This window comes from Budorcas taxicolor, chromosome 11 (genome assembly GCF_023091745.1).
Source record: "Budorcas taxicolor isolate Tak-1 chromosome 11, Takin1.1, whole genome shotgun sequence".
Taxonomy (NCBI): domain Eukaryota; kingdom Metazoa; phylum Chordata; class Mammalia; order Artiodactyla; family Bovidae; genus Budorcas; species Budorcas taxicolor.
Genome location: NC_068920.1, coordinates 43,364,078 through 43,376,162, shown reverse-complemented (window position 1 = coordinate 43,376,162; position 12,085 = coordinate 43,364,078).

Sequence of the window (12,085 nt, the reverse complement as noted above, 5' to 3'; positions counted from 1 at the left end):
TATTAAACTCTCTTCAAATTATCTAATTTGAATGTGTCATCTGTTTTCCGCATGGGCTGTGATTTAAAAATCCTCATAACCATCCTATGATGTAGTACTATTGCTATCCTCATTTTATGGGAGGAAATTGAAACAGAGAGGCTAAGTAACTTGTGCAAAGTCACACAGCAAGTAAGTGGCAGAGCTGAGATTTGAATCCAGGCAGGCTGGATTCATGCTGACTTCACTATGTAACTGTAGGTTCATCTAAGGGGCCTGTGTCATAATTTATCTAGCTTCATATTATTCAAATGGTGTTTCTATGTCTGTTATCAGGTTTTTTCCTATTGTAAACACTGTTATGATGAATCTATATATAAATAAATATTTGTTCATATTGAGCATTAAGAACATTTCTAAAAGTTGGAATAAAGAGTATGAATTTCTTTGTTCCCCAGCCCTCTCTTTATTTTTTAATACTGTTTCCTTTTGACTATAAAAATGATAAAATTCAATAAAAAAAATTCAACCATTACAAAAGTATATATCATAGCACACAAACATCCCTGTATCCATACGCTTGATAAAAACATTGACCCAGGTTCTAAGTTCTCTTTAGCAATAATTAATAGTAATTATTAGTCTTTTTAAAAAATCAAAAAATGTATACTGTAGAAATGTAGAAAAGTGAAAAAGAAAAAGAACAAATCATGAGTAATCCATGTCATGCTCTGTGTGTATGTGTATATATGTGTATAAACAAACACAGAATCATGCTATGAATACAGCCTAGTAACATGGTTTTTTCACTTAGCAATATACATTGTCATGGATATTTTTCATGTAATTAAATATTCGTCTACAATATTAACTGCAGAGTATATTTGTTTAATTGCCTCTCATCCCGCTAGAACAATAGTGTGTCATTTATGCAACCAATTCCTTAGAACTAGATATTAATTGTTTCTTCCTCTTAACTTCAATAAATGAAATTTCTACAACCATGATTATAAAGAGATATTTGCACATATTTCCAATTATTACTTTAAAATATAGACAGACATGGAATTGCTGGATCAAAATTAATGCAGGTTAATAAGGTTTTAATTCCTGTTACAACTGGCCTTACAAAAAGACTACTAATTTATTCTCCCATCAGCAAAGGATATTATGGTTTAAAATTTTTTTCCAATATCATTAGGTAAGATAAAAAATGGAGAGAGAGAGATTTTTTTGGTTTGTATTTACTTTCATTTGCTTATTAAGGAGATAGAAATTTAAATAATTTATACTTCTGTGACAAATTGGGTACTTTGCCGTTTTTCTATTAGTATGTTTACTTTTTTCCTATTTGCAAGAATTCTTTCAAATCATCACATACGTAACAAAGGTTTGTCCTACATTGTCATTTATATTAAACCTTTTAAAAATTTATTTTTCATGTAGTCAAATTTAATCTGTTTTCACCTTTATGATGTCTGCCTTCTGTATTAAAAAGGTTTTCTTTTCCTAAAGATCCATAAACATTCACTGGTTCTTCTTCTAATTCTTTTGTAGCTTTATTTGTTTACATTAAAATTTTATTTTGGAGTTTTGGGAAAGACAGAGCCCTACTTTTATTTACATCTAAATGATCAGTCTATTTGCCCAATGAAGTGAAGTGAAGGAATTGAAGTCGCTCAGTCGTGTCCAAATCTTTGCGACCCCATGACTGTAGCCTACCAGGCTCCTCTGTCCATGGGATTTTCCAGGCAATAGTCCTGGAGTGGATTGCCATTTCCTTCTCCAGGGGATCTTCCCAACCCAGGGATCGAACCTGGGTCTTCCGCATTGTAGACAGACGCTTTACCGTCTGAGCCACCAGGGAATTTGCCCAATGTCATTTACTAAATAAACAATCATTCCCATTGACCTGAATCAGCTTTCAGTTCACTTCAATCACTCAGTCGTGTCCGACTCTCTGCGACCCAATGAATTGCAGCACAACAGGCCTCCCTGTTGGAGAAGGCGATGGCACCCCACTCCGGTACTCTTGCCTGGAAAATCCCATGGACAGAGGAGCCTGGTAGGCTGCAGTCCATGGGGTCGCGAAGAGTCGGACACAACTGAGCGACTTCCCTTTCACTTTTCACTTTCATGCATTGGAGAAGGAAATGGCAAGCCACTCCAGTGTTCTTGCCTGGAGAATCCCAGGGACGGGGGAGCCTGGTGGGCTGCTGTCTATGGGGTCACACACAGTCAGACACAACTGAAGTGACTTAGCAGCAGCAGCAGCAGGCCTCCCTGTCCATCATCAACTCCCGGAGTTCACTCAGACTCACGTCCAGCAAGTAGGTGATTCCATCCAGCCATCTCATCCTCTGTCGTCCCCTTCTCCTCCTGCCCCCAATCCCTCCCAGCATCAGAGTCTTTTCCGATGAGTCAACTCTTCGCATGAGGTGGCCAAAGTACTGGAGTTTCAGCTTTAGCATCATTCCTTCCAAAGAACACCCAGGACTAATCTCCTTTAGAATGGACTGGTTGGATCTCCTTGCAGTCCAAGGGACTCTCAAGAGTCTTCTCCAGCACCACAGTTCAAAAGCATCAATTCTTCGGTGCTCAGCTTTCTTCACAGTCCGACTCTCACATCCATACATGACTACTGGAAAAACCATAGCCTTGACTAGATGGACCTTTGTTGGCAAAGTAATGTCTCTGCTTTTGAATATGCTATCTAGGTTGGTCATAACCTTCCTTCCAAGGAGTAAGTGTCTTTTAATTTCATGGCTTCAATCACCATCTGCAGCTTTAGCATATACCAAATTTCTAATATGCTTTGGGTTCTTTTTCTGGGCTTTCTATTTCATTCTACTGATCAATCAATTCTGTGCCAACCTCACTGTTTAAAACACTATAGTTTAATAACTTTGAAAACCTAGAAGGACAGTTTTCCTCCTTCACAACTGTTCCTTTTCAAATTTTTCTTGAACTTTTCTTCAACGGATATTCTAGCAGATGAACTTAAGAAAAGTTTTGTTACATTCTAAGAAAAATCTTGTTGAAATTTTTGTTAAAACTTCATTCAATTTAATGAAATTTGGGGAAATTATTATATTGAACTGTTCCACTTAGAAATATGATGGTATTCCATGTTTCATTCATGCAAGCCTTTTGGATCTCAAACTACAATTTGGGTTTTTCTTCACAAAAGTCATGCACAGTTATTCAAAGTGATGGAAGCTCCATGGTGGGTATTTTCAAATTCCAGGGAGCCCTGATTAGGAATCAAAAGACCTAATTCATAATTTTGGCTACTCACTTACTAGCTGGAAAAATTTACAAAACTCTTCTCAGCCTCACTTTTTCTCAAGTAAACTAATAACCCCTGCCTTTTCCTGCTGTCAGAATTTGCCTGATGATTATACAAACACAGCAGTAGAGAGAGCATGCTAAAATAGGGGTTATTATTTTGCCAATGTATTGCTAAAAATGGGAATGTGCTTAGTAGGGATTTTGCCATATAAAACAATCCAATCAATCAAGTTATAATTATCCAATCAAGTAAGGACCAATCAAAAAAGGACTCAAGAAGTGCCCAGCTGACCTGTCAGGACTAAGTGGGTTTTCTGGAGGTGGGAGCTTCAGTGCTAAAACCAGGAAAGTCCCAGGCAAACCAGGAGGCACTGGTCATCCCAGCTGTTGAGCATCTCCTTCAAACTCTAAAATGCTATCCAGGGTTCTATACATAAGAGAAAATAGGCCTATGTTCCCAGGTTGCTTCTGGTCTAACAGTGGAGACATAGTGAATGTTTATGAAAAGATGAAGGAATGGGTATATATATAATCATCTCCTGAGGACTATGGTGCAACAGCTGTCTCCAAAGCAGAAGACTGGCTTGGACTGGAGGCTCTAGTGAAGGTGCTGGAACTAGACTTAAGAACCAGAGCATTTGTATGGGATGGGATTCCAGGTTGAGGATAAACAGGAGGTACAAATCAGTGTTCTGTTGCAAGGAAGAGATGACTGAGCATTCAGTCCCCAGACTGGTACATGGGAGGGACTCAAGTATCATGTTGGCCAAAAAGTTCTTCTGAGTTTTCCCATAAGATGGTATGGAAAAACTCGAATGAACTTTTTGGCCAACCTAATACTTTGATTGAACACAAGTTGGTACCACAGAATCGGGATATGTGTGCAGCATCTATTTAGGGTTGCACACCCTGAAGTTCACAAGAGTAAACAATTAGAAATGCAGAAAACCACCTAAGAGGCTCTCTCATAAAACACTACATGAAATACTATGAAATTTATACAGCCGACATGTTTCTTTTTTTACTTTGGCTGCCAGAGTTCTAATGCTAAATTTAGTGCCCAAAATGACCTCAAAGACTAGTTCCCACTTACTCCTTCCACTTCCTTTAAGCAGGCATTGTTCTTTCATATCCTGAAATATCTTCGTTCGCATTGCTCTAGAAAAATCGCTACCTAAAGACATTACGAAAAAAATCAGAATATAAGGGAAAAATGTAAAGAGGAAAGTTAAAACTCCTGATATTCCTTCTAAAAATAGCCACTGTTAATGTTTTAGTGCTCCCGCCTCCACACGTACCCGCTGGCTCTTTCTTCCTGGATATGGTACTGAATATGTTTTCTAAATTGCTTTTTTAACTTAATAATACTTCATGAAGATTTTTTCCATTTCGGTACATCACTTCTATATCGGGACTCTTAGCTGTTACATATTTTTTCATTTTATGGTGATACTCTAATCTGTTTAAACTAGTCTCCCATGAGAATAGGGACACTGAGATTTTTCTAGGGCTAGTTGTGTTCTGAATTATGCAATTGTCTGATCATTTCCTTGAATAAAATCCTAGGACTAAAACCATGGGGCAAAGTTCATTTTATATATCATTTAGAGGTCAAGAGACAGATTCTGGGACAGACTACTTGAGTTCAAATCCTCTATTTTCCAACTCTTGTGCCATGGGGTCTGTTCTCTAATCCCGCCAGCCCTTGTTTTGTTTTTAATCTGAAATTAAGATAGTTATTGTACCTGCTGCATCAGATTGTTGTGAGGATTTTTTAAAATTTATTATTATTTTTAAAATTTGGCTGCACCCTGTGGCATGTGATTCCTTAGATCCTGATCAGTGATCAAACCTGCACCCCTTGCATTGGAAGGTGGAGTTTTAATCACTGGACCGCGAGGGAAGCCCCCATTATGAGGACTTAATGTGTGGGTGAAGCACTCAGAACAGTGTCTGACATTGAGTGAGCACTCCATAAATATTTTCTGCTATTATATTGCAAAAGGGATCTCCAAAAAGAATATAGCACTCTTCATTGACACAAAGGTCAAGCCCTTTGAGTTACAGGACTGAAATGAAAGTTAAAAAGTACCAGTACAAGCTGCTCCTCAGCCCACCAGGATGACAGTGCCAATTTACCTCCGCTCTGAGGAGTTTCTCAAAAGGACAAAGGCTTTTATCCTTCTGCAAGTGTTTTCATTCAATCCCCCTAGTGGCCAAAGAATGAGTTTTCAAGACAACTAAATAACCTTGTTCTTTCAGGACTGAGTCATGCAACAGAAAGAAAGCAACCTCAATTTTTTTAAAAAAATTTTAAAGAAAATATATAATGACCCAAATAACACCCTCCAAGATCATCTAAGATGTCTGCTTTCTAAAAGTTGCTAGCCTACTTTCCCAGACAGCTCACGTTTGTTCCCAGGGAGGAAGGATTAAAAAATTTGGCTAAAGAAGTGGTTTTCAATCTTGGCTGAACCTCCTCGGTACCTTGAAAAATAGAAATTCTCCAGAGATTTTTATTTGATCAGATGGTAGTGTGGCTGAACATCAGGATTTTAAGAAGTTCTCCAGGAAATTCAAAGGTTCAGCTAAAGTTGAGAACAACCAGGCTAAAGAAAGTTGGCAGTTTTCAACCAGTTCTCAATCAGACAGAGAGAAGCTGCCTCCTCTCTCACCTTTTCCTCTGTCCTTACAAGGGTTCCAAAGAGAATAAACAGCAAACCTAAATAATCCCCCTGGGCCTAACTTCTAGTTGCCTCTGCCTGGCTAGAAATAAAGCATGAACCAAAAAGGCAAGCCACATAAGTAATTTTTAAATTTCTAGTGGCCACATTTAAAAAGTGAAAAAGAAGTAGCTGAAATAAAGTTTAAGAATAAATATCTTATTTATTCCAAATACATCTAAAACAGTATCATTTCAATATGTAATTAATATGAAACATTATTAATGAGCTATTCTGCATTTTGGTTTTTTTTTATTTTCATGCTAAGTCTTTGGACTCTGGTGCTTATGTTATGCTCACAGCACATAGCAATTCAGACCAGCCATATTTTAAGTGCTCAACAGCCATATGTGCCCAGCGGCTGCCATATTGGACAGCATGGGGCTAGGGGTTCAACGCAAATTAAGTAACCTCTGTAGGGCTCAGTCTCCTTTAAAATGTGGACATAGTAATGCTGCTCCTTGGCATTATTACAAGGGTAACGAAAGGCCTATAACAATGCTGGCAGTTGGCGAGCTCTCGGCAATGTTTAGTTTCTTTTGTCTTAAGGGAAAGAGATGCACCAGGTCAGGTGGTAGATGGAAATGACTCCTCTTTTTCCTTTAACTCGTGTTCCCTTTTGCTAAACATTAAAAGCTCATGCTTTCTTTCTGTGATAGTTTTAAATCTCAGAATACAATTTTCAGGTTTCCCTGGTGGCTCAGTGGTAAAGAATCTGCCTGACAATGCAGAAGACACAGATTTGATCCCAGATAAGGGAAGCTCCTACGTGCTGAGGACCTCCTAAGTCCACGTGCCACAACTATTAAGCCTGCACTCTAGAACCTAGGAACCACAGCTACTGAAGCCCCTAAGCCCTAGAGCCAGTGGTCCACAACAAAAGAAGCCACCACAACGAGAAGCCCCCGCAACGCAACTAAAGAGTAGCCCCCGCTCACCACACCTAGAGAAATGCCTGCCCAGCGACAAAGATTCGGCGCAGTCAAAAATAATTAAATAAATAAAATTATTTTTTAAAATACAACTTTAAAAATTTAACATCATGACTCAAAATAAAAGAAACAGCACAACATATTGCTTTGTTTCACTCTCCCTCCCCCAACCTGGGAACATGTACTTGACACGCCCCTTTCTATGGTGAATCCTGCTCTGAAACATCTTCCTCACTTCAAGGCTAAACCTCAGATGAGCCTTGCATCCATTTAGAGCTTTTTAATTTTAAATAACGTTTTAAAATCATTAACAGAACAATGTGTGCATGCTAAGTCGCTTCAGTTGTGTCCGACTCTTTGCAACCCTATGGACCGTAGCCCACCAGGCTATTCTGTGGGTTGCCATGCCCTCCTCCAAGGGGATCTTCCCAACCCAAGAATCAAACCCACATATCTTATGTCTCCTATATTGGCAGGAGGATTCTTTACCACTAGAGCCACCTGGGAAGCCCCACAAAATAATACACATTCCCTAAACAAAAATCAGAAAATATACAAAAGCAGAAAGAACAAAATTAGAAGCTCCAGGTTTGCACCAGCCACAGAATAATCACTCGAACAGCTTGAGGGAAGGTGCTCAGCCGGTATTTCCAATCCTGGCTGCTCCTGGGCATCAGTTGACAGCTCCAAGATATACGATGCCCAGCCTGACCCCAAAGAGGTGATTTAGTTGGTCTAGATGCCACGATCAGGATTTATTTTTTACTGCTCCCAGATGAATTCTGATGAGCAGCTGAGAACCAGGGTTCTAGAGTAGTGAGTCTCAGACTTTACTCGGCATCAACAAGGCAGTGATCATGTCAAAAAAAAACCATATTCTGATTGAGCGGGTCAGGAGAGAGGCCCCAGATTCTACCTTTCTGTGAAGCTCCCAGGTAATGCTGATGCAGCAGGTCTGCCAAGCATGCTTATTTTTTAAGATTTATTTATTTTTGGCTGTGGTGGGTCTCCGTTGCGGTGCGTGGCCTTCCCCTAGCTGCTGCAAGCCACAGCTACTCTCCAGTTGTGGTGTGCGGGCTTCTCTTGCTGCGGAACACAGGCTCTAGGTGCTTGGGGTCAGTAATCGTAGTATATGGGTTTAGCTGCTCCGTGGCGTGTGGGATCTTCCTGGACCAAGGATCAAACTGGTGTCCCCTGCATTGCAAGGTGGATTCTCAACCACTGGACCGCAAGGAAAGCCCAAACATACCTTTAATACTCCATATCCTTCATTATTCATAGGTACCTATATGTATTTTTTTCTCTAAAAATTCCTACCATAGCAACTGTACTCCAATAAAACTTAATTTAAAAAATAAAAATTCCTACTATAGTCTTGTTTTATAATCTGCTTTATTCAATGATCCATCACGATTTCCATTGCATGTTAAAAAAACATACATACCTGCAGAAATCATTTTGTTTGGCTACATGAGATCCCATTTTAAGGACATATTTGACTTCCCTGGCAGTCCAGTGGTTTACACTTGCCCTTCCATTGCAAGGGATGTGGGTTCAATCCCTGATCAGGAAGCTAAGATCTCACATGCCTCATAGCCCCTCAAAAAAATCATAGAACAGAAGCAGTATTGTAACAAACTCAAAGAAGACTCTACAAAAGGTCCACATTAAAAAGAAAACTTTAAAAAATAAAAAGGATATATTACTGTAGGTCATTTAGAGCAGTGCTTTTGAGGGTGGGAGTTGCAACTTGTATACAATCAGGAAAGTTCAACCCCTGCCTCCATTCTGGTGACACAGATCAGGGGTGAGGTTCTCCAAGCAATTCTGATATACTATCCCTTTTTCTCCTCCTAGACTTTGAAAACCACTGATTTAACAAGTTCCTATTTAGGGGGCATTAGATTCCAACTGTTTTTCAGAGCAAGCATAGCACACACAAAAATATGAAAAAAAAAGAATAACCACATCGATCTAATGAGATAAGTGTTATAACTGTCTCCATTTAACAGATGAGTGGCTCCTCGAAATTTGCATATGTAAAAATTTGCCCATGAGATGGCTGCTATTTATTCACTTGGTTTGGGAGTCATCGGGATTCCAATTTAGCTCTTTTGTGCTTGTGGGAAGGATAACCATGTTTCCTGGATAAAGCCCAGTTCAGAGTGCTGAGCACAGCCCTGGCACATCCCTGTGCAGAAGAGCAAAAACCCCAGACGGAAACACATGTCTTTCATGGCCACAGATGGATGGATCAGAGGCAGTGGATCAAGGGCAGCCAGTGAGTGGCCCGGCTAGCAGCTTACAAGGAGCTATACTATGAAAACTCGTGCTCATTAGACGGGAGGCAGTACCACAGGGTAGTAGATGCCATAGAGGCCCAGAACGCTCGATAAGCAGCAGTTTGGAGAGAACACAAACCATGAGGCAGAGAAAAGAAGAGTGCAAGGTAGGCTGGCAGAGACAGAAGTGTGAGAAGCAGAGGCAGAGGGGGCTGTGTTGCTGTCATGCTGAGGGGTGGGCAGTCTCCCGCCCCGGTGGCGACACATCAGTGTCCTTAGGGCTCTGGGTCCTGAACCCCCTTCTGGTCTCCGAGCTGTGTTCTACACCCAAAGAAGCCCAGAGAGGAATCTACTGTAGGTGCCTACAGAGCCCTGATCAATTACCATGTGACTCTGCAATAATTGTGTGCCCCACCCTCCCGCTGGGGGAAGGGAATTATTTGAGGAAAACCAAGGAAGATCCTGTTTATTACCAGCAAGAGAGTCTAACACACTCCCAGTAATTTGATTCACTTATTAAATTTGACGAATAGAAGATATAAAATCTGATTTTAATGGGAAGAAAAGTGTAAACACAGGGTAACTGAGGGAGGAGGAGACTGGGGGACCCCCTGGGGAAGCAGGAGCAAAAGAGGGGAGAGGACACTGCAGGGGTGGACAGAGTAGGGGAAGAAGAAAATGAACTTCATCAGTGGCCAGTCTATTCCTGGGAACCTGGCTGGCCAGTCGGAAAGCGGACCCAGCAGGTGGCTGGAGTAAAAGGGAAAGGCAGCTGAGCTGCACAGTGATATCCAGAAAGTGCGAGGGGCATGGGGTGACCAGAGAAGGCTAAGCTGGTGCAGAAAGCAGTGACTCCTGGAGGTGACCTTTGCCCTTTTGATGACCAACCAGAAGTAGCAACCAGATGTGCCCATCTGGAATCCAGTCTCTAGCCATAAGCAGAATAAACAGTCTGGTCTAGGGACCTCCCTGGTGGTCCAGTGGCTAAGACTCCATGCTCCCAATGTAGGGAACCTGAGTTCCCAGTCTCCTGGCCTTGGATTAGACAGCCAAGTCAAGCTGGTAAAATGTATCAAACACCATCTTTCAGTGGAGAAAGGGATCATCCACCCTTTCTATTTGTTAGCACATGGCAACTCCAGACCTGTTCCAGTACACACTTCCCCTGGGGAAGCTTCTACAAAGGTGACTGGGGAGGCCACAGAACTGTGCAGCCAAGTCTCCACAATTGTGGGGAAAGGAGAAGTAGAAATTCCTTTTACTTTGTCCTATGTTATCAGGCCTGCTGAAGAGAAACAGGGTCTGTTGAACTAAATTCTAGTCCAAACAATACAATTAACTTCCTCCTCCTCCTTTTCCTTTTCCTTCTCCTCCTTTTCCGGCTCCCTGAAGCTTCCAGAAAGTAAATTTTACATTTTTCATTCAATATTACTTCTGTCATGCCTGATGATACTGAAGTGTATAATATGGATCTACTTAGAGGAAGGCGTCACCCTACAAACTGTAATTCAATTTGAAGGATGGTGGAGAGCCAATCTGTCTAAGTACTGGACACTATTATTTTAAAAATTTGCTCATCAGTTCATTCCAATGCTGTTAAATAGTTCCAATGCTGTTAAATAGTTCCAATGCTGTTAAAGGAAGTTTTTGGACTGTTTTACAAAGCCAATATTACACTGATACGAAACCCTGGAAAATACAGCAGCCAAAAGAAAATTACAGACAAATATCACTCATGAATACAGATGTTTTACACCTGAAAGATTCAACACTAATTTCTGATAAAAATCTCTTAAAAGAAACAAGGAGTATTTTCTTAACTTAATAAATGTATGCAGTGAAACGGAAACCAGTGTCAGGCTTAATGGTGAAATTCTAAAAAGACACCCAGTAAATCTAGAAAAAGACAAAGACCCCCACATCACTACTACCATTTCATGTTGTTCAGAAGGTATAAGGCAATGCAATTACAGAAGCCCCGGTATCCTAAAACATCTTGGCACAAATAAAACCCAACTGCTTTTTATGAAAATATTTAGTCTCTATAAAGGGAAAACCTGGGAGAGGGGAGTGGGACTCTTCTGGTCTGGAGGAATTAGGCACACTTTAGGGCAGGGGCACACTAGCTGACAGAAAACGGGATTAGGTGTCAGGTACTGGATGTTAAATGTGGGTTCGATCCCTGGCTCAGGAAGATCCCCTGGAGAAGGGAATGGCAGCCCACTCCAGTATTCTTGCCTGGGAAACTCCATGAACAGAGGAGCCTGGCAGGCTACAGTCCATGGGGTCCCAGAGAGTTGGACATGACTGAGCATGCATACACACGCACATTGAATGCTAAAAACTCTGGCCTCCTCTGCTTCTGCTCCTAGAAGATGTCAGCCTGCCTTGCACCGTTCCACAAAGAGACAGAAGAAGACTGATCTGAGGAATCTGACCAGCTCACAAGGAAAGACATGAAGATATATGAAGGGTTCCCTTAATGAAACCAACCAACCAGAGCACTCAACAAATCCTTCCCTACACCATCAAAGATCCCAGTCAGGTTAAACAGGAGCAAATGACCAAAGATCACCCAGGCATCTAGCAAAACTTATACCATGAAGCATAGAAACCAAAATGTGCCAACAGAAAAAGGAACTTGGAGGAAATGGATTATGGCCATCAGGCAAGGAGAAGGAAAAAAAAAAAAAAGCAAAAACTAGTGGGTTGCCATTTCCTTCTCCAGGGGATCTTCCCGACCCAGGGATCGAACCCGGGTCTCCCACATGGCAGGCAGACGCTTAACCTCTGAGCCACCGGGGAAGCCCAAAATAAGAATAGACTGCAATAAAGAAAACATATTAGAGAAAAAGAGTGAGAAAGAGCTCTTGAAATT